General features: G+C 47.1%; 1 non-coding gene across 1 annotated transcript; it reads right to left on the minus strand.

The window, feature by feature from the left end:
* Positions 1-22870: 22870 nt before the first annotated feature.
* On the minus strand, positions 22871-23033 carry LOC115892432. Its single transcript, XR_004052322.1, has one exon. It is a non-coding gene; the product is annotated as a U1 spliceosomal RNA (small nuclear RNA).
* Positions 23034-25506: the final 2473 nt, after the last annotated feature.

Raw genomic sequence — 25506 nt, forward strand, 5'->3', positions numbered from 1 at the left:
ACCTTGTCTCTCAGATAGAGTAAAAAGCTGCCACACCTTGAAACGTGTGATTCTGTGGAGTGGCTGACTTTGTGCTGCTCTGCCTGTCATGTGACCAGTGGCTCTAGGGGTTTGGACTGAATGTGCTTGGTGGAATGTGTAAGCAGACTATTGGTCAGCACGGAAGGTGAGGTGGGCACACCAGGGCTCCTGACGCTGATCTTTGTACTTTTGTGTATGTTTGACAATTTCCATAATTAAAAGTATTTTTTAAATGTGCTTGGATAATTAAAAGACTCATATATAAAATAAAGTATGATATCCAATTATGATTAACTCTGTTATTTATATTCTTATGAAAATTTCTGGCCAGACACAGTGGCTCACAAATGAAATCCCAGCACTGTAGGAGGCCAAGACGGGAGGACCACTGAAGGCCAAGAGTTCGAGACCAGCCTGGGCAATATAGTGAGACCCTGCCTTCGTCCATTCTCACGCTACTAATAAAGAGATACCTGAGACTGGGTAATTTATAAAGGAAATGGGTTTAATTGACTCACAGTTCAGCATGGCTGAGAAGGCCTCAGGAAACTCACAATCATGGTGGAAGGGGAAGTAAACCTGTCCTTCCTCACATGGCGGCAGCAAGGAGAAGTGCGAGCAAAAAGGGAAAAGCCCCTTATAAAACCATCAGCTCTCGTGAGAACTCACTCACTATCATGAGAACAGCAGCGTCGGGGTAACCACCCCCATGATTACATTACCTCCAACTGGTCCCTCCCACAACACTGGGGGATTATGGGAACTGGAATTCAAGATGAGATTTGGGTGGGGACACAGCCAAACCGTATCAGACCTCATTTCTATAGAACAAAAATAGGAAATTCACCAGGGGCAGTAGTCCATGCCTGTAGTCCCAGCTGCTTGAGAGGCTGAGGCAGGAGGATTGCTTGAGCACAGGAGGTCAAGGCTGCAGTGAGCTATGATCACTCACTGCACGTTAGCCTGAGCAACAGAGCGAGACCCTGTCTCAAAAAAAAAAAAAAAAAAAAAAAAGCAGTAAGTCCTGAGTTAAGTTTCATGGGTAACTAATTAATAATAATTAAAAATAGCAGCACTGGACATTTACACACTTGTACGTACATAAGAGAGGTACACAGCAAATATCATCTCATGGAATTCTCACCACAACCCAATGATATAGGTGCTTTATCACCCCTACTTTACAGATGAGGAGACTGAGGAACAAAGGGTAACCCATCCAAGGCCACAGAGCCAATAAGTGACAGACCCAAGATTCAAACCCAGGCCAACCCGCCCCCATAGTCCATGCTCTTAGACTAGATAGGGTTGTACCACAGTTTAGCTTTGCCCCCAGTATTTGGCCAAAACTTGCTCTATGGTTTTGGCGTTGGGGAGGGAGCCAGGTGCCGGCCTCAGCACCGTTTCTGGCTTCTTTGAACTTGTGTGTGCGATTTGCAGAAGCCACCGTCATAGTCAGCTTAATGTCAGGATCATAAATCAGAATATAATTAGGATATTGTGTTAATATAGGTATATTCTCTTTCAAAATATAGGTAAGTATTTTAGACTCTCCTTGAAGAAGATACCTTCTGTGTGCTTTTTTTTTTTTTTTTTTTTTTTTGAGACGGAGTCTCGCTCTGTCGCCGGGGCTGGAGTGCAGTGGCCGGATCTCAGCTCACTGCAAGCTCCACCTCCCGGGTTCACGCCATTCTCCTGCCTCAGCCTCCCGAGTAGCTGGGACTACAGGCGCCCGCCACCTCGCCCGGCTAGTTTTTTGTATTTTTTAGTAGAGACGGGGTTTCACCATGTTAGCCAGGATGGTCTCGATCTCCCGACCTCGTGATCCACCCGTCTCGGCCTCCCAAAGTGCTGGGATTACAGGCTTGAGCCACCGCGCCCGGCCCTGTGTGCTCTTATCTTAAAATTCTGCCAGTCAGGGCTAGGCACGGTGGCTGGTGCCAGCCTGGGCAACATTGTGAGACTCCATCTCTACTAAAACAATGTTTTATAGCCAGACATGGTGGTGTGTGCCCGTAGTCCCAGCCACTTGAGAGACTGAGCTGGAGGATTGCCTGGGCCCAGGAGGTTCAGGCTGCGGTGAGCCATGATCATGCCACTGCACTCCAACCTGGGTGACAAAGTGAGACCTTGTCTCTGAAAAAATAAAACATAAAACATACAAATTCTGTCAGTCAGCTGAAGAATAAATAGGTAATTATAATTGTGAGAAAAAAACACTGCTGTAACGTGATGGTAAGATATGTTAATTTTACGTGCAAAAACAATTATTAAAACATTCAAAAGGTAAATAAATAGAGAATATAAATAGCAAGAATGTATTAGCTAAATAACTGTAAGGACACTGTGCCAACAAATGTTCATAAAAATGTAAATAATTGATAAGGCAGGATAAGAGAAATCAGATTGTATCATAATTCTCCTTGTGGAATCGTTTAAGTGATTTATATTTATAACATTAAACAAAACCTTTAAGAACTATATTGAGACAGTTAAATCCATTTAGGTTATCCGTCTTTCAAGTAAATGCCCTGTTTGAGAAGTCTTCATGTCTTCTAGGATGAATTAAGAGCAGAACATCAACATTTCACAAAGAGGACCAGCCCCAGTAGCTCACACCTGTAATCGCAGCACTTAGGGAGGCTGAGGCGGGGAGATCACTTGAGCTCAGGAATTCGAGACAAGCCTGGGCGACATGGCAAAACTCCATGTGTACAAAAAATAAAAATTAGCCCGGAGTGGTGGCGTGCACCTGTAGGTGGTCCCAGCTATTCAGGAGGTTTGAGCAGAGAAGATCACCTGAGCCAGGGGAGGTCAAGGCTACAGTGAGCTGTGATCATGCCACTTGCACTCCAGCCTGGCCAAAAGAGTAAGACCCTGTTTCAAAACAAATTTTGTTCAAAAAGAGAAAAAAATCCCCAAATTCGTGTACAAAACATCAATGGCAAGTTATCTTCTATCTAGACATAGTAAAGAATATAAAACGTGTGAAGAAACGAAGGCCATGTTAGAGAAAAGTGAGAAATACTAAAACCATTTTGCTCTTTTGTAATCAATTGAAAGTTAACATTTTTTTTTCTTTCTTTCTTTTTGAGACGGATCTCGCTCTGTCACCCAGGCTGGAGTGCAGCGGCACGATCTCAGCTCACTGTAGCCTTGACCTCCCCTGGCTCAGGTGATCTTCTCTGCTCAAACCTCCTGAATAGCTGGGACCACCTACAGGTGCACGCCATCACTCCGGGCTAATTTTTATTTTTTGTACACATGGAGTTTTGCCATGTCGCCCAGGCTTGTCTCGAATTCCTGAGCTCAAGTGATCTCCCCGCCTCAGCCTCCCTAAGTGCTGCGATTACAGGTGTGAGCTACTGAGGCTGGTCCTCTTTGTGAAATGTTGATGTTCTGCTTTTAATTCATCCTAGAAGACATGAAGACTTCTCAAACAGGGCATTTACTTGAAAGACAGATAACCTAAATGGATTTAACTGTCAATTCCAGATCTCAGCTCACTGCAACCTCCGTCTCCCGGGTTCAAGTGATTCTCCTGTCTCAGTCTCCCGAGTAGCTGGGATTATAGGCGTGTACCACCACACCTGGCTAATTTTTGTATTATTTGTATTTTATTTATTTATTTATTTTAATTAATTAATTTATTTTTTTTGAGACGGAGTCTTGCTCTGTCGCCCAGGCTGGAGTGCAGTGGCACGATCTCAGCTCACTGCAACCTCCGCCTCCCGGGTTCAAGTGATTCTCCTGCCTTAACCTCCCAAGTAGCTGGGATTACAGGCGCCCAGCACCACGCCTGGCTAATTTTTTGTATTTTTAGTAGAGATGGGGTTTCACTATGTTGGCCAGGCTGGTCCTGAATGGTTGATCTCATGATCCACCCACCTTGGACTTCCAAAGTGCTGGAATTACAGGCGTGAATTACGTGCTGGAATTACAGGTCATTACTCCTGACCTCAAGTGATCCGCTCACCTTGGCCTCCCAAAGTGCTGGGATTACAGGAAGGAGCCACTGAGCCCAACCCATAAACATTCATTTAATGTTGTAACTGTGCCCATAAGATTGATATGGACTGGTGTGGTGGCTCATGCCAGTAATCCCAGCGCTTTGGGATGCTGAGGCGGGTGGATCACCTGAGGTCAGGAATTCAAGACCAGCCTGGCCAACATGGCGAAACCTCGTCTCTACTAAAAATACAAAAATTAGCCGGGTGTGGTGGCTCATGCCTGCAATCCCAGCTAATCAGGAGGCTGAGGCAGAAGAATTGCTTGAACCTGGGAGGCGGAGGTTGCAGTGAACTGAGATGGCACCACCACACTCCAGCCTGGGTGACAGAGTAAGACTCTGCCTCAAAAAAAAAAAAGAAAAAATCTTATCTTAAAAATTATAAAATTTGACTGGGTGCGGTGGCTCATGCCTGTAATTCCAGCACTTTGGGAGGCTGAGGCAGGCAGACCACAAGGTCAGGAGTTCGAGACCAGCCTGGCCAACAAGGTGAAACCTCTTTACTAAAAAATACAAAAATTAGCTGGGCGTGGTGGCGTGCACCTACAATCCCAGTTACTAGGGAGGCTGAGGCGGGAGGATCACTTGAATCCAGGAGGCAGAGGCTGCAGTGGGCCAAGATCGCACCACTGAACTCCAGCCTGGGCAACAGAGTGAGAGCCTATCTCAAAATAATCATCATAATAATAAATCAATAAAAATAAAAATAAAAAAGTAATCAATATGAGATAGATCTAAGGTCAGAAAGTAAAGAACATGGGATGAGGATGACCACAAGCCAAGTGACAGTTGGCATAAAACACAAAAAATCCAAAAATCCAATACTTTGAACTATCTTGGGAAGGTAAATCTTCCTCTGTGTTTTGTATCAATCAAACATTCAAGAAATGTTATAACAGTAGTGGCTGCCAAGGACATGTAGATACTGCACACAGTGGAGAACTAATTATAAAAATGAAGGATTTTTCTAGTGAATAGTTAAATGAACCAGAATAGTTTCATCAATAAAAGAGTTGACTAAAAGATGTCATGATTACTTTTTCAGGAATGTGAAAGGTTTTTAATAGAAGGGTTTTTTATAAGCAAAACATATATTCTACATGTCTATGGAGGTCTGAAAAATATTTTTATTTATTTATTTAGAGAAAGGGTCTGGACGGGGCATGGTGGCTCACCCCTATAATCCCAGTACTTTGGGAGACCGAGACAGGAGGATCAACTGAGCCCAGGAGCTCGAGACCAGCCTGGGCAATGTGGCAAGACCCTGTCTCTAAAAAAGAAAAAATAAGATAATAAAATTAAGAGACAGGGTCTCACTCTGTCACCCAGGCTGGAGTGTAGTACTGTGATCATGGCTAGCTGAATCTTAACCTCTGGGCTCAAGTGATCCTCCCTTCTCAGCCCGACTGAGTAGTTGGGGCTACAGGTATGCGCCACCACTCTTGACTAATTTTTTAAATTTCTGTAGAGGCTGTTGAGGGCTCTCCCTATGTTGCCCAGGCTGGTCTTGAATTCCTGGCCTCAAGTGATTCTTCTGCCTCAGCCTCCCAAAGTGCTGCACTTACAGGCATGAGCCATAGCACTCACCCTAAAAAAAAAAGCTTTTAAATGAAATCACACTTCTGGCTGGGCGTGGTGGCTCACACCTGTAATCCCAGCATTTTGGGAGGCCCAGGTGGGCGGATCATCTGAAGTTAGGAGTTCGAGACCAACCTGGACAACATGGTGAAACCCCATCTCTATTAAAACTACAAAAATTAGTCAGTCATGGTGGCGTGCACCTGTAATCCCAGCTACTAGGGAGGCTGAGGCAGGAGAATTGCTTGAATCTGGGAGGCGGAGGTTGCAGTGAAAGAAAAGAAAGAAAGAAAAAGAAATCACACTGCATAGGGAAGATTTGGGGCTCACATGTATTGATCAATCTAAAGACACGCAGTGAGCTTAGGTTATTTTCCAGGCACTGTGTTAGGCAGTAGGAACCAATGAGCAAGTAGGAGCTACCCCTCGTCAGAGCCCCTGCGCCAGCCATGGGCACCCCACAGGCCTTGGGCACAGCCGTAACAAAATATCAGAGACCTGAAAAATTGTATTGGCTACTTAATAGAAAAACAACAACAACAACAACAACAAGAAACATCGCAGCTCTCCCAGCAAGACGGTGAAGAGGCAAGGCTGGAGTGACTTGGGAGCACCTGTCTCACCAGGACCTCACCATGTTGGCTATTGAAGTCCACCAAGTTGCCTCCACTTTTATACGAAGTTATCAGCAGACAAAGCCAAGATGAACTGGGCATGCTCGTGGAAAATCCACAGCTGTGAAAGCTATTTCCAGAGTTCACACTGTCAAGTTCAAAAAGGAACTGGAAAGAACCACAGAATCCACCTTGGGTAGGCTGAGGCCAACATTTATAAATCTGATGACTCAAGTTATCCTTGGCCAGAATGTGCTACACCTCGTGGAAGTAGTACACCTGATGTCTTTCCTACACGCATTCCAGGGACCTAAGGGAACTTCAAAAGAATCAGAGGTGTTGCGTTTGTTGACTGTCCTGGCTGTGATGTTTTGAGCTACTGTGCTGAACAGGGCAGCACTGACAGACGCTGCTCTTTGTTGACAGCTGGTAATGAACTTTGCACTCAGCCTCAGACTTCATCTGAACATCTAGTTGCCATAGACAAAAAGCTTAAACATATTTTTATTCGACAAAAATCAGATTTTTAAAAAGATTTGCGGCTGGGCGTGATGGCTGACATCTGTAATCCCAGTATTTTGGGAAGCTGAGGCAGGAGGATCACTTGAAGTCAGGAGTTCAAGACCAGCCTGGCCAACATGGTGAAATGCCATTTCTACTAAAAATACAAAAACTAGCCGGGCATGGTGGTGTGCGCCTGTAATCCCAGCTACTTGGGAGGCTGAGGCAGGAGAATTACTTGAACCTGGGAGGTGGAGATTGCAGTGAGCCGAGATCACACTGCTGCACTCCAGCCTGGGCGACACAGAGTCTCACAGGACTCTGTCCCAAAAAAAATAAAAATAAATTAAAAGATTTGCCTTTTATTTTTTAATCTTATTTATTTATTTATTTGAGACAGGGTGTTGCTCTATTGCCCAGGCTGGAGCACAGTGGGGTGATCACTCACTGCTGCCTCGACCTCCCTGGGCTAAAACAATCCTCCCACCTCAGCCTCTGGGGTTGCGAGGGCTACAGGTGCAGGCCACCATGCCCGGCTACTTTTTGTATCTTTTTCGGTAGAGACGCAGTTTTACCATGTTGCCCAGGCTGGTCTCAAACTCCTGGGCTCAAGCCATCCTCCCGCCTCAGCCTCCCAAAGTGCTGGGATTACACGTGTGAGCCACTATGCGTGGCTCTTATTTTATTTTTTATTGATATATAACAGCTGTACATAGTTTTGTGGCATATGTGATAATTTGATACATTCATATAATAAAATCAGAGTAACTGAGATCTCCATCACATTAAATGTTTATCTTTTTTAATGCTAGGATACAAAATAAAATAGATTCAGTAAGAGTCAGCCAGGCTAAAGAACAGTATGAATAGGTCCTTGCATTTTTGCACAAAGTACAGTAGCAGAAAGACTTCCTATTGAAACTATTTCAATTTCTGCTCAGCCAAAATACAAGATTGAAGTTGTCCGTGCATATGTAGTAAAAAAAAAAAAAAAAAAAAAAAAAAAAAAATTCAATCCCTCCAAGATAATGCTTTGGAACCCCAATTTATTATCATTGGGTTCTTCGATGTCAGCAAACCTGCTATGAGGTTGACGATCCTAAGATGGGTGTAGCCAGCCAGGCACGGTGGCCCACATCTGTAATCCCAGCACTTTGGGAGGCCAAGGCTAGCAGATTGCTTGAGTCCAGGAGTTCGAGACCAATCTGGGCAAGATGGCAGAATCCTGTTTCTACAAAAAAGTACAAAAATTAGCTGGGTATGGTGGCGTGCCCCTGTAGTCCCAGCTACCTGGGAGGCTGAGGTGGGAGGATTACCTCAGCCCAGGAGGCTGAGGCTACAGTGAGCCGTGATGACCCCACTGCACTCCAGCCTGGATGACAGAGCAAGATCTTATCTCAAAAATAAATAAATATATATATATTTTTAAAAAGAGGGTGTAGCTGGTGATAGTATTTGAAAATGGGTATTAAAATGGAGAGGAGATTAAAGTCAGACCTGGTACTGTTCCAAAGGTAGTGAAGGAAAACTCATGTGTGAACCAATCTTTTCCAAAATTGTTTCATTTTTTGCAGAACACAGTGACCTTCAGCACGCACCTTCAGGGAGTCTTATCGTAGTTGGAACAAAAATTGACCCAACGTTGTGCTAACCTGACATAATGGTGGGGCAGGTGCTTGGTGCAGCTGGAGTTTTACCTGAGATCTTCACTGATATGGTTTGGGTCTCTGTCCCCATGAAATCTCAGGTTCCATTGCAATCACAGATGTTGGAGGCGGGGCCTGATGGGAGGTGATTGGATCCTGGGGGCGGATTTCCTGCTGATGTCCCTGTTTGTTGCTGTTCTTGTGATGGAGTTCTCATGAGATCTGGTTGTTTAAAAGTGTGTGGCACCTTCCCACTCTCCTTCTTGCCCTTGCTCCAGCCATGTGACATGCCTGTTCCCTCTTCGCCTTCCACCATGATGGTAAGTTTCTTGAGGCTGCAGAACCATGAGCCAATTAAACCCCTTTTCTCTATAAATTACCCAGTCTCAGATATTTCTCTTTTCTTTTCTTTCTTTCTTTTTTTTTTTTTTAGACAGAGTTTCGCTCTATCCCCCAGGAGTGCAGTAGCGTGATCTTGGCTCACTGCAACATTTGCCGTCTGGGTTCAAGCGATTCTCATGCCTCAGTCTCCCAAGTAGCTGGGACTACAGGCGTGCGCCACCATGCCTGGCTAATATGTGTGTTTTTAGTAGAGACAGGGTTTCACATTTTGGCCAGGCTGGTCTCGAACCCCTGACCTCAGGTGATCCGCCAGCCTCAGCCTCCCAAAGTGCTGGGATTACAGGCATGAGCCACTGCGCCAGGCCAGGTATTTCCTTATAGCGGTGCAAGAACGGACTAATACATTTATAGAACTGGAAATTACCTGTTTCCTACTTGGATGGCTTCTAGGTGTACACACAGCAGAGACAAGGCCGGGTGCAGTGGCTCACGCCTGTAATCCCAGCACTTTCAGAGGCCGAGGCGGGTGGATCACAAGATCAGGAGTTAGAGACGAGCCTGGCCAAGATAGTGAAACTCCTATCTCAATGCAAAAATTAGCTGGGTGTGGTGGCGGGCACCTGTAATCCCAGCTACTCAGGACGCTGAGGCAGGAGAATCGCTTGAACCCGGAAGGCGGCAGCAGTGAGCCGAGACTGTGCCCCTGCACTCCAGTCTGGGCGGCAAGAGCAAGACTCTGTCTCAAAAAAAGAAAAATTAAAAAAAGGAGAGACAAAAAGTCAGCAGCTGTCTGAGAACGATGTGCTCACGCGGAACACAGGGTCTCTATCCACAGGAGAAAGTGTTAGTGCAGTCAAGGCTGATGTGGGTGAAATAGTTCTCACTAATTCTGTGTACACAGAAATAGAAGAAAATATTGCTTTAGTCAAAGCGTTGAGAAACACGGGCGTTTCACTGGTTCAAGTCAGCCAGAAGAGGACTGACCGTCAAGCTGATGGTCAGTTAAATAACGTATTGGGATGACGTCAGAATTTTTCTTAGCAACCTAGGGGTATATTTTCAAATCAATAATGGGGAATACATGTCCCAGCTCATTACCTTAGTAGAAACTGTTAGATTATTCTCATTTTTGTGTGTGTGATAAAAATTTAACCTGTGCTATGTGTGGTGGCTTACGCCTGTAATCCCAGCACTTTGGGAGGCTGAGGCAAGTGGATCACCTGAGGTCAGGAGGTCGAGATCAGCCTGGACAACATGGTGAAACCCCGTCTTTATTAAAAATACAAAATTTAGCCAGGCATGGTGGCGCCTGTAATCCCAGCTACCAGGGAGGCTGAGGCAGGAGAATCACTTGAACCTAGGAGGCAGAGGTTGCAATGAGCTGAGATCGCGCCACTGCATTCCAGCCTGGGCAACAGAGTAAGACTCTGTCTCAAAAAAAAAAAAAAGAAAAAAAATTAACCTCTCCTAGTAAATAGTAAGGTCCATAATAAATGTCAAAGTTGACATATTGGTAGATTTAATCTACACTTTAGCAGAAACTGATCGTTGCTAAATAGTTTCAGTTTTGTCAATCAGTGCAGGTTTGTAGTGAAACTGCGTGTTACAACCAGCCTTTGCTGTAGCATAAACACCAGTGAGCCTGTTTGAAATAAAGTTTTTCTTCTTATTTAAAAAAAAAAATTCTGGAGGCTGAGCAAGGTGGCTCACCCCTGTAATCGCAACACTTTGGGAGGGCTGAGGTGGGCGGATCACCTGAGGTCAGGAGTTTGAGACCATCCTGGCCAACACGGTGAAACTCCATCTCTACTAAAAATACAAAAATTAGCTGGGCATGGTTGTGCGTGCCTGTGGTCCCAGCTACTTGGGAGGCTGAGGCAGAAGAATCACTTGAACCTGGAAGGTGGAGGTTGCAGTGAGCTGAGACCGTGCCACTGCACTCCAGCCTGGGTGACAGAGTGAGACCCTGTCTCGAAAAAATAAATAAATAAATAAATAAATAAATAAATAAATAAATAAATATCTGAAAAATAAAGTTAATGTTGACGATCTACGATACGTAACATGATGTCACTGTTGTTAGTTGATATTTTAGAACTCAGAAATCTCACCGCACTGGAAAGCTGTTTGTAGTCATGTGTTTCCCTCCTTGCGCACAGTCCCAAGTTTGCACAGTGATTGATGGGAAAGGCAAAGCTGATCATAAATCACAGTTTGAAGCCCCTCTAGGACCAAGACGCTTTTCCCTCCCCTGGATCCGTGAGTTGCCAGTGGATGTCCTGATTTCGAAAGGGACCAGAGAAGAGCTTGTGAATTAACGAGAAGAAATGCATTGCACCTGGACAAACAGCCCCACACAGATGGCCTGGAGAAGGGTCGGCCGTGTTACGTTCCTATAGAGAGGCCAAACCATTGTTCAGAAAGCTCAGATGAACTGTTTACCATCTCCCCTGAGAACCAGACAAGAGGAAACTGGTTAAAATTGCAACAGGAAGTTTACATTATAGTTTTTTTTCAAGTCTGCTCCCAGTGAGTGGTCCTGGATAATATTATTGTGGTTCTGGGAGGATATAAATGCTTTGGTACCTATCCCCTGATGATACAGAGACTCTAGCACATATATCTTGTGTGGGCTCGAAGAGGGCTTTGAAGTTCAAGACTTCAAATAGATGGAAGAGAGAGATCCAAACCTCTATGAAACCCGTTTAGGAACCTGCATCTCAGATGGAAACTTGAACGACAACAGATATCTGAATATTTGCCTAAGCAAACTTGGCCACAGTATTCTGCCCCTGCTTGGTGCCGCTTCTCCAAAAGGTGACTCTGGTGCGTGTTGGGTGTTACATCATTCTCTCCTTTAGGGATTTAAATGATGAAATAGCAAGAGAGGGAATTAAATATATGGGATTGGGGGCTGTGAGACATTTAGCAATGATGACGTTACTCAAGATGACATAAGGAGGCTTATTCACCCAGCCCTTCCTTGTTTGAACAGTGACTCGGCCATGACACTTGTTTTTAAAGCAACTAGAAATAGAATCTATCGCTGTTTGCTATGATATCAAAAATGCGTGTCTTGGGTTGGGAACTAGGAATACAACGAGGGAGTATGCTTTAAACCAAGCTGGGGTTTTGGAACATTTGCAGAAATAAATGTATATTCCAAAAGCAATGTCATCCTTTTTAGAACCTTTTCTTTGGGAAACATTAAAATATAGGAGCCACCCAGAATGAGCCTTGAGTTCCTCGGGTTCAGAGAGCCTCCTGGGTGATCATGAAGGCTGTTGCCTCTGCCCTGAAGGCACTCCCAAGGAGGAACCCTAAATAGCCTAGGGTCCCAATCCTGTCCTTTCCTTCCCATCTAATGTCAACGTAAGGTAAGCATGAGAATTTCTTTTGGTGTAACTGAATTACTCAGAAATCAGGAAAAACCAGTGAATCGATTAGGTATCAATTGAACTCCTGCTGCTACATATCTGCATGCAACCATGCGCAAGGCACCATGGGGGATCAAGAGGGACCCAGGACAGGATTCGTGCCTGCCTCCAAGGACTTTGATACAGCTGGAAGAGAAGAAAAGACTTGTGAGCTGGGCTCAGTGGCTCTGCCTGTAATCCCAGCACTTTGGTAGGGTGAGACGGGCAGATCACTAGAGGTCAGGAGTTCGAGACCAGCCTGGCCAATATGGTGAAACCCCGTCTCTACTGAAAATACAAAAATCAAGGCTGGGCGTGGTGGCTCACACCTGTAATCCCAGCACTTTGGGAGGCCAAGGCGGGTGGAGCATCAGAGGTTGAAAATTCAAGACCAGCTTGGCCAACATGCTGAAATCCGTCTCTACTAAAAATGCAAAAATTAGCCGGGCATGGAGGCGCACACCTATAATCCCAGCTACTCGGGAGACTGAGGCAGGAGAGATGGAGGTTGCGGTGAGTTGAGATCTCACCACTGCACTCCAGAGCGAGACTCTGTCTCAAAAAAATAAATAAATAAATAAACAAATAAATGGACTTGTGAGAAAAAATCAGAAAGGAGAGAGCGATGAATGGGAATATATTATTAAGTAGCAGGAGAGCAGCACATAGCAGGAAAATGAGACTGGCTGTAAATGTCTGTGAATCTAAGGACCGTGGATGGGGGTTCATATTGCCCCCACAGGAGTCCACTGCAGGAATCCTCGTTTCTAGAGGTTTCTGGGAGCCTGCAGGAATGGTGAGGGACCTGGGCAAAATAGGGCTGGCTGGGAAGAAAGAGGAAGGGTAAGTTTGGGTCACTGAACCCACTGATAATGGTGGGGTATGAAGGATGTGCCCTCTGCCAAATAATTCTAAATATAGGTTTGGCGTGTCCAACCTGCAGGTGTGGATTTAGGAGTCACCATTCTGGCAGTGAAAAGCTACCATCAGGAGAATGGATGAGGACACTCAAATGAGAGCCTAAGAAGGACCCAGACATTCCTGCTCCCTCCTTCCCTGCCTCCCTCTTCTCCCTCTCCCTCAGCCTAAACTCAGTCATCCAACAGAGATTTTATTGAGTTTCTACTATATGCCAGGCATGGTGTTAGACAAAAATGAAGAAGGAGACAGGGTACAGTGGTTCATGCTTGTAATCCCAGCACTTTTGGGAGGCCAGAACCAGAGGATCGCTTGAGCAAAAGAGTTCAAGACCAGCCTGGGCAACATAGGAAGACTCGGTCTCTACAAATAATAAAGAAATTAGTCCAGCATAGTGGTGCACACCTGGGGTCCCAAGTACTCTGGAGGCTGAGGTGGGAGGATCACTTGGGTCTGGGAGGTCAAGGCTGCAGCGAGCCATGACCCGCCACAGCACTCCAACCTGGGCGATAGAGCAAGATCCTGTCTCAAAAAAAAAAAAAAGATGAAGAAGGAGGAGGAGGAGTAACATGAAGATGAGAGAGATGAAGAAGGAGGAGGAGGAGGAGTAACATGAAGATGAGAGAGATGAAGGAGGAGGAGGAGTAACATGAAGATGAGAGAGAGGAAGAAGGAGGAGGAGGAGGAGTAACATGAAGATGAGAGAGATGAAGAAGGAGGAGGAGGAGGAGTAACATGAAGATGAGAGAGGAAGAAGGAGGAGGAGGAGGAGTAACATGAAGATGAGAGAGATGAAGAAGGAGGAGGAGGAGGAGTAACATGAAGATGAGAGAGAGGAAGAAGGAGGAGGAGGAGCAACATGAAGATGAGAGAGATGAAGAAGGAGGAGGAGGAGGAGTAACATGAAGATGAGAGAGATGAAGAAGGAGGAGGAGGAGGAGTAACATGAAGATGAGAGAGATGAAGGAGGAGGAGGAGGAGGAGTAACATGAAGATGAGAGAGAGGAAGAAAAAAGGAAAGAGAAGGAGAGCAGGAGGGGGAGGAAGGAGTTCTTTCACTCTTTCTTTCCTTTTGTTTTTGTTTTTGTTTTTGAGACAAGGTCTGGCTCCTTCCCCCAGGCTGGAGTGCTGTGGCAGATTATGGCTGACTGCAAACTCTGCCTCCTGAGCTAAAGCAATCCTCCTACCTCAGCCTCCCAAGTAGCTGAGACTACAGGTGCACACCACCACGCCCGACTGGCATTATAGGCATGAGCCACTGCATCTGGCCATTCTCTTTTTCTTTCTCTTTTCATATCTTTTCTGTATCATTTGAGAGGGATTCGAAGGCTCTGTGGCCCTCAAGACTTCGGTGCATATTTCCTAAGAATTAAGATATTCTCAGCTGATGATTTTTTGCTTTCTAAAGAAAGAAAATATTTTTTATTAAAAAATATATACGAGTGTGTGTGTGTATGTGTGTGTGTATATATATATTCTCAGCTGGGTGTTGTGGCTCATGCTTGTAATTCCCAATACTGAGGCAGGAGAATTGCTTGAGGCCAGGAGTTCAAGACCAGGCTGGGCAACATGGTGAGACCCCCATCTCTACAAAAATACAGAAAAATGAGCTGGGCGTGGCAGCACGTGCCTGTGGTCCCAGGACTCGGGAGGCTGAAGTGGGAGGATCACTCCAGTCTGAGCTACAGAGTGAGACACTGCCTCAAAAAAAAAAAAAAAAAAAAAAAAGATATTCTCTTATACAAGCAGTATAATGATCAAAATCAGGAAATTCAACATAAAGAGAATGCCCTTATCCAGCCCACAATCCACACTTGAATTTCATCACCCATTCCTGCAGCTTTCCTGGCGGGCCTGAGCCCTGATCCAGGATGGTCGAGTGCTGAGTCATGCACCCCTCTTCACCCGAAGCTCCTCTGCCCACACCTTGTAGAGGCACCTTCTTCTCTCTCAGGTCCGAGTCTAACCACAGCTCCCCACCTGCTTGTTCCCACGGGGGCGGAGATGCGGTCTCACAGTGCCTGGCTCTGTGACTTCAAAGCAAGTGTCCACATCCTGGTCTCTCCTGTCCTCTCCATGAAAAGTGATCCCCAGGGTCAGGGTGAGCCTCGTTGCCACTGCAGGGACTGGGTGTCCAGACCGTGCAGGGGCACACTGGGATCAGCACCGGCCTCTCCGCTCACAAGCTGCATGACCTTGGGCAGCTTAGCCTGTCGGTGCAGCTGTAAAACAAGGATGGTGGCTGTACCCCATCTGGAGTTTTCTGAGAGGCAAATGGGTCTGCTATGAGAATCCAATGAGTCCTTATATGTAAAGCGCTCAGGACAGTGCCGGGCACATAGAAAGTGCTCAGTAGACCGGGCACGGTGGCTGATGCCTGTAATCCTAGCACTTTGGGAGGCCGACGAGGGCAGATCACTTGAAGTCAGGAGTTTGAGAACAGCCTGGCCAACATGGCAAAACCCTGTCTCTACAAAAAATATAAATATTAGCCAGGCATGGTGGCATGCACCTGTAGTCCCAGCTACTCGGGAGGGTGAGGCAGGAGAATCGCTTGAACTCAGGAGGCAGAAGTTGCAGTGAGCCGAGATTACCACTGCACTCCAGCCTGGGCGACAAGGGTGAGACTCCATCTCAAAAAAAAAGAAAGTGCTCAGAGCCCTCTCCCCCACTTTCCTCCTCCCCTTCTCCTCCTTCCCTTCTCCTCCTTCCCTTCTCCTCCTTCTTCCTCTTCCTCCTCCTTCATCTTCATCATCACCATCTAGCATAGTGCCTGGCACACAGTAGATACTCAAGGAAATCCCAGCAGTCTCTCCAGCAGTGGGAGCGCACAGAAACAGGCGTGGGGAAGACGGGCAGAGCATTTAGAGCTAGGGCCATCATCTTACCAAGCTCTGCCATTCTGCACACCACGAACAATTGGAAGAGTCAAGTAATAGGGAGTTTGTGGACACCAAGGAGGGAAGAATGCGTTTTCAACCGCAGCAGGTGGAAACACCTCAATTTAATCTCGTGTATAACAGTGTTGGAGTGCGGGCAGTGCCACAACTGGTGTGGCCGCACTCTGGCTGCCTGCAAGTGTCCATGTCACAGAGGGAAAGGAGAGACCTTCTGGATTGATCTATAGGTTATCAGGGCAAGTTCGTCACCATCACAATCATCATTACAGCTCCCATGGATTAAACACTTCTCTGCACAAGGCTCAGTGCTGCACACTTTGCATGATGATTTCTGGGTTCTTATTGTGGGATGTTCCCCCTTTGCAGGTGCAGAATCTCAGGCTCAAAGAGACTGAGGCCACACAGGTCATCAGTGGTCCAGCTGAGATTAAGCAAAGGGTCTGGCCGGGCGCGGTGGCTCACGCCTATAATCGCAGTACTTTGGGAGGCTGAGGCGGGTAGATCACCTGAGGTCAGGAGTGTGAGACCAGCCTGACCAACATGGTGAAACTCTGTCTCTACTAAAAATACAAAATTAGCTGGGGGTGGGTGGTGCATGTCTGAAATCCCAGCTACTTGGGAGGCTGAGGCAGGAGAATCAATTGAACCCAGGAGGCAGAGGTTGCAGCGAGCTGAGATCGTGCCATCGCATTCCAGCCTTGGCAACAAGAGTGAAACTCGGTCTCAGAAAAAAAAAAAAAAAAAAAAAGCAAAGGGTCTGAGAAGGTGGAGGGCAGAGCCTGTAGGAGAGGAAGTGATCTTAGGCCTTCCCCAGACTGGAAGTAAAAAAAGACGATGGAGAAGCCGCAATATGTTGAGCTGAATGGAGCAGGCTCAGGGCCCATGCTGTCTGAGGACTCCGTTGCTGGGTCCTGCGCGTAGTTTTCTGAGGAGGACAGTGGACAGCGGCCTCGGAAGCCACGCGGAAAACCACCCATAATAGGAGCTGGGGGATTTTGCCAGGTGGAAAATGGAAGGTGAATGAAAGGATTGGCCAACACCAGCAGCTTGAGTCTATGATGGTGGGAGGGCCAGACCCTGTGTCTCCCAGGAGCCTTCTGTGACTTGGGAATGGAGAGGGTATCTGGAGGGGCCCCTGGAAGGAGCTTGGTGGACATGCAGCTGGGACAGGTCGGAAAGGGCTCTGCGGTGGAGAGAGGGTCGGGTGCTCAGGACGGCCTTCCACACGGTGAGTCAGCATCCCTTGTTGATTCAGGAAGGAGTTCAGGCCCTCAGTAAACTAAGAGCAGTGGCGAGCTAGGGAAGGAGGGCCAAGGTCAAAACCTTTGGATGTGTGTGTGCGGAGAGGGGGGAGGAGAAGGGGCCAGAGGAGCGGGAAGGTGAGCCCGACCCTGCTGCGCCCAGAGGCCCTGAGAGGTAGGGGTTTGCAGAGTCAGAGAACAGGAGTTCCTGGGAGACCGGACAGGCCCTCCTGGTGATCAAGAGCCTGTGGGGGACTCCAGTTTTTTCAGTTACCTGAGGTCAGGGAATGAAGGACAGGGAGGAGGACTTCCCATAGGCACTAGCTACCATTGAAAATGCAAGAAACACAAAATGTGTCTCAATCAAATCAGTTTTTTCTTTCTGAGCTGTGAAGATCCGAGGCTGACCTGCCTCAGCCCAGTATTAGAGAGGACGGAGTGTCCAGGGTGATGGGCCAGGCTGTGCCTGGGGGTCAGGAGTGCTGACTTCATGGGATGTCCCTTGATCCCGTGGAACTGGCCTGCCTGGAAGTTATGCTCAGGGTAAATTTTTTTTTTTTCCTGAGTCGGGGTCTCGCTGTGTTGCCCCAAATGGAGTACTGTGGCACCACCCCTGCTCACTGTAACCTCCACCTCCCAGACTCGAGTGATCCTCCCATCTCAGCCTCCTGAGTAGCTTGGACCACAGGCATGCACCACCTGACCCGACTCATTTTTTGCATCTTTAGTAGAGATGGGAGTTTTGCCATGTTACCCAGGCTGGTCTTGAACTCCTGAGTTCAAGCAATCCTCCTACCTCAGTCTCCTAAAGTGTCGAGACTACAGGCGTGAGCCACCATGCCCGGACCAGGGTAATCTTGATTGTCACCGGAACCCAAAAGTGGAATAATAACATGGACTTGTGAGTGTCTTGACAGTCTTTGCTAATTTGAATGGAACGCAGTCACAAGATGAGGGTACAGAGAATCCCTGAGCAGAATCCTGGGCGTTTTGTTTCTTTGCTGTGGCCCTACCCTGCCCCGGCCTCTGAGAAATGCGGATCCTTTCCTTTCCCCATCCCTTCATCTCCCTCAGGGGTGATTTCAGAAGGTCTCAGCTTCTTATAAATACTCCTTGGGGTCAGGGAGGTAAGAAGCTTTTTTATTTTAGGCCTCTCGTGGAAGATTAATGGGACTGTCCCCTGGCGAAGGTGGCAGAGGGCAGGTCTGGCTGAGAGCTTGTGTGCAGGGGTTTGGGGAGCGGACACTGAGAAGGGAATAAAGGCCCCACTGCACACAGCACCCTTGCTGGGAAGGGTGGGGGCTGCAGATACCGGTAAGGCTGCTCGACTTTGAGGGGGACATCTGGGTCTTCTGGGGCCAGGTCCTTGGAGAACTCTGGAGATGCTCTGGGATTCCCCAGGGCCCACGACGACATGGTGCTCAGCCGAGAAGCCAGGGAAATGGAGGCGGCCGCCATGCCCTGGAAATGAGGCCCCTTCCTCTGTTCCAGTCTCTTGGATGCAGAGTTGGAGGGACAAAGCTACCTTATCGTGGCTGACATTGCCACCACCTTGTTCTGCAGGACACCAAAGCCAGGTGACCTTTGATTTAGAAACATCATCATGCGACAATTCTTGCATCTGAGTGCCGTGGGACCCGTTCACTCCTTCCTGGCCCCAAGCAGCTGACGCAGGAGGCCTAAGTTTTAATTGATACAGACTTGAAATATTCAGAGCTAAGCTATCAAATGCTCCTTGTTCTCTGCATTTTTCTTATAACAAGAACATGCCCCAGTGTCAAATAACCATGCCGGGGATGGCAGGAAAGGGACTCACGGGTTGTGATTTTACATGTGACGTCAGAAAGGCTCTGTAAACAGGAGGTAGGACGTGCGCCTGGCCAGCACCCCCCACTCCCATGCGCAGTGAGTCAGGCTGGACGGCACGTAGTGAGCCAGGCGAGGTCACCACTCCACAACCCTTGTGACTGTCACCTTTGCATAAACGGAGTGACTTTTCCCCCAATCTCATACCAGTCTGGCAGCACGTATGAAAAGAACGGTGAGAGAAGCTGTTTTATGCATTTCTAAAGGAAGCAGAGAAGTAAGAGCTTGGTATTTTTCAAATGGAACTCAAAGGTCCTTTGCAGCCTGGGCTCGACTCTGGGCTGAGAATTGTCAGAGGAGCTGCTGCAGGGGTGGCTCTCGTTCCTCAACCCGATTCTATCATTATTATTTACATTCTATGTCTTCTCTTTCAAGATTATTTTTTTGACATTTGCCTTCTGGCAGAGCTGGGATCAATGAGTGGGAGGTGGATTTTGGCAGAACACAGGAGGAATTCTCTTAGTCAGAGCCATCCAAAAATGGAAAGACCTGACTCAGAAGACAGCGTGTCCTCTGCCTGCATAAGGTCCTGGTGAGGTCCTGTCAAGGGTGCTCTGCCCCGTGCTTTGACAGATGTGTGCAGAGATGAAAGATAAATAGCCATTCTTGAGCGTGTCCTCTGTGCCAGACAGTTTTAGGTACTTTTACGTGAACTAACACATTTAACCTCCAAACAATCCTATGAGACAGGAGCTATTATCGCCTATTATTACCCTCAACTTACAGATGAGGAAACTGAGGCATCAAGAAGTTTAGTAACCCGCCCAGGTCTCAGGGCTGGTATTCTACGGAGGCAGGACAGGCAGCCTGGTGGCCCTGCTCCTACCTTGACCACCGGTGAAGTTGATCCTCTCATCATCAGGAATCAGGGGCCACATGACCGGGCACAGTGACCAGCTGTTCTGTGCTAAAAGCAGTTTAGAAGGCAGCTGACTCAGCCTGAAACGTGGAGTTAGAAGTCCAGAGGGCTTTTAGACTCTAGTCAAGGGAACATTAGTCAACTGACTGATGTGCAAGGACTATCAGAGAGGTTCAGGACTGCGCTTCGGTTGAGCTCAGCAACTTTTTGTTCTTTGTTTTTGTTTTGTTTTTTTTGAGACAGGGTCTCGCTCTGTTGCCCAGGCTACAGTGTAGTGGTGCGGTCTCAGCTCACTACAAGCTCCACCTCCCAGATTCAAGCCATTCTCCTGTCTCGGTCTCCTGCGTAGCTGGGATTATAGGTGTGCACTACAACACTTGGCTAATTTTTGTATTTTTAGTAGAGATGGGGTTTCGCCATATTGACCAGGCTGGTCTCGAACTCCTGACCTCAGGTGATCTGCCCACTTTGGCCTCCCAAAGTGCTGGGATTACAGGCATGAGCTGCCTTGCCTAGCCTCAGTGACTCTTTGAACCAGTGTCTCAATCAGGAAACCCAGATACCACTTGGCTCCAGGACCTGCTCTGTCTATAAAATGAGAAGCAACTAGAATATCCCTAAAACTCCTCTTAGCTATAAAATGTTCTGATTCATGACCAAGGGAAGAAAGAAAATGTATATGGAACCAAATAGAAATACTTTCTGATGTGAGCCAAGGAAGGGGAGAGAAGGATTTGGCTTCCTCATTCAGCCCCACCCTATAGAAAGTTCTGGCTCTGGCATGAAGACACACTAGGCTGGTTTCCTCTTGCTTTTATTTCACAAGAGCCCCCAAATATGACACTTATGAATGCCCTGATAGTAGATCCTAATCAGGTGATTGGCCTGGGGGCTGAAACTTTGCACAACCATTTCCCCTAGGGCTTGGCAATCTTAAGCATTCCTGAGACTTTTAGCTAAGAGTAAAGAGCTTCTCACGTGGTTCTCATGGTGACGTTTTCCTTGCAACAGTTCTATAAAATGAGTTAAAATAATTTTTATGATCTTGCACTTGGGAAAACCAATAGACACAAAGGTTTAGTTATTTTTCCACAATGTGAGAATATGGGAAAAGTGGGAGAAGTTTTGATCCCGGAATTGGCTAGCTCCTTCTCAACCAAGCAAACCCTGGGATCTTTTCCAATCACGTCTTTGATGAGAAGAAAGTGGCTTCTTGCTCTCCAACAAACATTTGCCTCCAGATTCCTGCGCCTACTGTACAATTAGAGAAAGTTCCTGAGGGTTGAAGTCTAAGCTTCTGTCTTCTGTCTTCCTGTCAAGGTATCTTGGACCTCTGACCAAACCCTCAGATTAAAAGAGGAAATATCTTCATGGCTATTTTTTTTTTTTTTTTTTTGAAATGGAGTCTCGCTCTGTCACCCAGGCTGGAGTGCAGTGGCGCGATCTCAGCTCACTGCAACCTTCGCATCCCAGGTTCAAGCTATTCTCCTGCCTCAGTCGTTCAAGTAGCTGGGATTACAGGCGCTCGCCACAACGCCCGGCTAATTTTGTGTATTTTTAGTAGAGATGGGGTTTCACCTGTTAGCCAAGATGGTCTCCATCTCCTGACCTCATGATCCGCCCGCCTCGGCCTCCCAAAGTGCTGGGATTACAGGCGTGAACCACTGCGCCTGACACTGTTTTTGTTTGTTTGTTTGTTTGTTTGTTTGAGACAGAGTCTCCCTCTTGTTGCCCAGGCTGGAGTGCAGTGAAGCAATCTCGGCTCACTGCAACCTCTGCCTCTGAGGTTCAAGTGATTCTCCTGCCTCGGCCTCCCGAGTAGCTGGGATTTCAGGCCCACACCACCAAGCCCAGCTAATTTTTTTGTATTTTAGTAGAATTGCGGGGGCATTTTATCGTGTTGCCCAGGTTGGTCGCGAATTCCTGAGCTTAGGCAATCCGCCCACCTCAGCCTCCCAAAGTGCTGGGATTACACACCCAGCCGACATTCTGAAGCAAGAGAATTTCTGAAATCCCAACTCTTCTCTACGCTAAAAGACAGTTCTGCCCCGTGGGGACCAGTGAGTTATCTCAGAGCATTAGGCCCTGGTATGCAACAAGACAAAGCAGCCTCTGTCACACCCTTACCATGAAGGATCGTTCATCCGATTGGAGGGCACCAGAGGCAAATGTTGACATCCTCAATTTCATCAGAATCCTTTTTCCAAAACACAAATAAGACGTCTGAAATATGGAAAATATGCATCACGATGTTGAAATCTCACAACTAAACATCATTGCCGGTCCTCTGTGTTTACTAAGTTTATATTCATAATTTTAAAACTATCAATCAATTTTTTTTTTTGAGACGGAGTCTTGCTCTGTCGTGTGGTGATCTCGGCTCACTGCAACTTCCGACTCCCGGGTTCAAGCCGATTTTTCCGCCTCAGCCTCCTGAGTAGCTGGGATTACAGGCGCCCACCACCACGCCTGGCAAATTTTTGTATTTTTAGTAGAGTTGGGGTTTCACCATATTGGCCAGGCTAGTCTGGAACTCCTGACCAGCGTTGGTCAGGAGTTCCTGACCAAGATAAATCTGGATCATAAGATAAATAAATCTGGATCATAGGATGCACCTCAAAACATAGGGACCTTTGCATTGCTTTCCACTGCCATCAATTCTAAAATTTTCTCTTTTTTTGAGATAGGGTCTTACTCTGTCACCCAGGCTGCAGTGTAGCGGCACGATCACTACTCACTGTGACCTCAATCTCCCGGGCTCAAGCAATGCTCCCACCTCAGCCTCCTGCGTAACTGGGACTACAAGCACACACCATCATGCCTGGCTTATTTTTATTTTTTGTAGCCAAGCCTCCACCTGCCTTGGCTTCCCAAAGTGCTGGGATTGCAGGCGTGAGCCACCATGGCCAGCCAATCAATTCTTTTTTTAAAAAAAAAAAAAAATAGATTTACTTAGAACCAGGGGAGAGAGTGAATTGCAGTCCCTAACTACCACAAATAATGCAGTTGCGTTTCCCACATTTGGAGAAATGGCCGGGGTCAGCCCATCTGAAGTGCAGGGCGTGAGCCTCGCCCTGGGAAACCACCTTCGTGATCGTGGTACCTCCCCTGTGGGTAAGTATTATTGACTAATGAGGTCATAATACTGTTTCTTAGAAAAGTAAAGTAAGGCTAGGCCCGGTAACTCATGCCTGAAATGCCAGCACTTTGGAAAGCTGAGGTGGGAGGATCCCTTGAGCTCAGGAGTTTGATATCAGCCTAGGCAACAGAAGGAGACCCTGTCTCTACCAACTGAAAAGAAAAAAAAAGGAAAGTAAGTTTAGGACATTTTGATTATGGGTGGAAATTGGCATAAACTTGGGATGAGAGGAAGGTCTTGGACATTATAAGTGGGTCGTATTCCCCAGGCTTGGTGAGTTGGTTTGGAGTGGCCAGAGACCACATTTTCAGTTCAGAAAAGGATTTGCCTGGAGGCCATAGGATTGCAGTGTCATCTGAAGAGCTCCATGCTGGGGACTTCTACAATGACCCGGACACATATCAGGGTTTCTTTTCTGATTGTCTTTAGACTTAACATAATGATCCAGAAGCAGAGACTTCTGCTGCCAATCTGTAACTTTCTTTTCTAAACATGTTTCCGTGGTCTCTGGGAGAATGTTAATGTAAGAGCCAGTGTGCGTGAGGCTGGACATGGTGGCTCATGCCTGTAATCCCGACACTTTGGGAGGCCGAGGCAGGTGGACCACTTGAACCTAGGAGTTCGAGACAAGCCTGACCCACATGGTGAAACCCCATCTCTACTAAAAATACAAAAATTAGTTGGGCTTGGTATTTTGTGCCTGTAATCCCAGCTGCTCAAGAGGCTGAGACAGGCTGAATCACTTGAACCCGGGAGGTGAAGGTTGCAGTGAGCCGAGATTGTGCCACTGCACTCCAACCTGGGCAATAAGAACCAGACTCCGTCTCAAAATAAAATAAAATAAAAAAGCCAGTGTGCGTGAACCTCGTGCGGCTGTCAGCATGAGGTGGGCCCTGCGTCAACACGATGTTAGCTAATGCAGGACACAACAATGAATTACATCTCATGTTTTCCATTTATCCCCCAATGATAGCAGTTTTTGTTTTTTTGTTTTTTTGCTGTTTTTGAGACGGAATGTCACTCTTGTCACCCAGGCTGGAGTACAGTGGTGTGACCTCAGCTCACTGCAACCTCCGCCTCCCGGGTTCAAACGATTCTCCTGCCTCAGCCTCCCGAGGAGCTGGGATTACAGGCGCTCACCTCCACGTCCGGCTAATTTTTGTATTTTTAGTAGAGAGGGGGTTTCGCCATGTTGGCCAGGCTGGTCTCCAACTCCTGACCTCAGGTGATCCACCCGCCCCAACCTCCCAAAGTGCTGGGATTACAGGCATGAGCCACCGTGCCCGATTGATAATAGCAGTTTAAAAAGAGAGCAAAAATGATGGCCCATTGTCACAGTGAGGGTTTTGGTAGGATTTATTAGTTACAAATATTTCTGATTTATATATCAGCTTCTTTAATCTACCCTCCCAATGGCAGACAGAATGTTTATTAACCTCCCCTCTCATTGTCCACCAAGCCTAGGATCTGAGATGCTATGAAATTTCTCCTCAGATAAATCTGGATTATAGGATGCACCTCAAAACATAGGGACCTGTGCATTGCTTTCCACTGCCATCAATTCTAAAATTTTCTCTTTTTTTTTTGAGATAGGGTCTTACTCTGTCACCAGGCACTACTCACTGTGGCCTCAATCTCCTGGGCTCAAGCAATGCTCCCACCTCAGCCTCCTGCGTAACTGGGACTACAAGCACACACCATCATGCCTGGCTTATTTTTATTTTTTGTAGAGATGGAGTCCCACTATGTTGCCCAGGCTGGTCTTGAACTCCTGGCCTCAAGCAATCCTCCCACCTCGGCCTCTCGAGGTGTTGGGATTCTAGTGTGAGTCACCACCCCTGGCCCTAGAAATTTTCATTGCCTAATGAACATCGTTTCCCCAGGCTGGTGTTAGGAAACTGGGGGATCCTGTGTTCTCTCCAGCACTGGGTTTTCCTGAGCAGAAAATGAGCCTTATCGTGTACTCGGAATTGTCAGATATTTGTAGAGCCAGAAAACATCTTAAAAATCATGTTGCCTCATTGCTTTTTGCAGGTGAGGATGTCAAGACTTGGAGTACATGACAGTTGGCCTTGGGCTTCGGTGGCCAGCCCATGACTACAAAAGCCCAAGAAGCCAGCGAGTCCCCCGGCTCCTTCCACCAAGTGGCCTCTGGGTGATGGGGAAGCTTGTCCTCTGCTTTGTCACACACAAAACTCTAAAAGTCAGGATCCCAACGCATCGGCCTGGAGAGCCCATGCAGGTGAGAGACACACACTGAAGGATGTGTTGGGGCCAAAGGCAGAGCCAGTGACGTCACTGCCAGGCCCCATGCAACCGGACAATATGGGACTCCTGGTTCCAAAAGCTGGAGAAAAGCTTTTTCCTGTCCTCCCTTCACCTGTCATGGTGGTTTTTATTTGCGATTGAATGGTGTGCTCCCTGGAACGAGGTGGGGGGCGGGAGGGACAGGTTCT

The sequence above is a fragment of the Rhinopithecus roxellana genome, chromosome 12, assembly GCF_007565055.1.
Source record: "Rhinopithecus roxellana isolate Shanxi Qingling chromosome 12, ASM756505v1, whole genome shotgun sequence".
NCBI lineage: Eukaryota > Metazoa > Chordata > Mammalia > Primates > Cercopithecidae > Rhinopithecus > Rhinopithecus roxellana.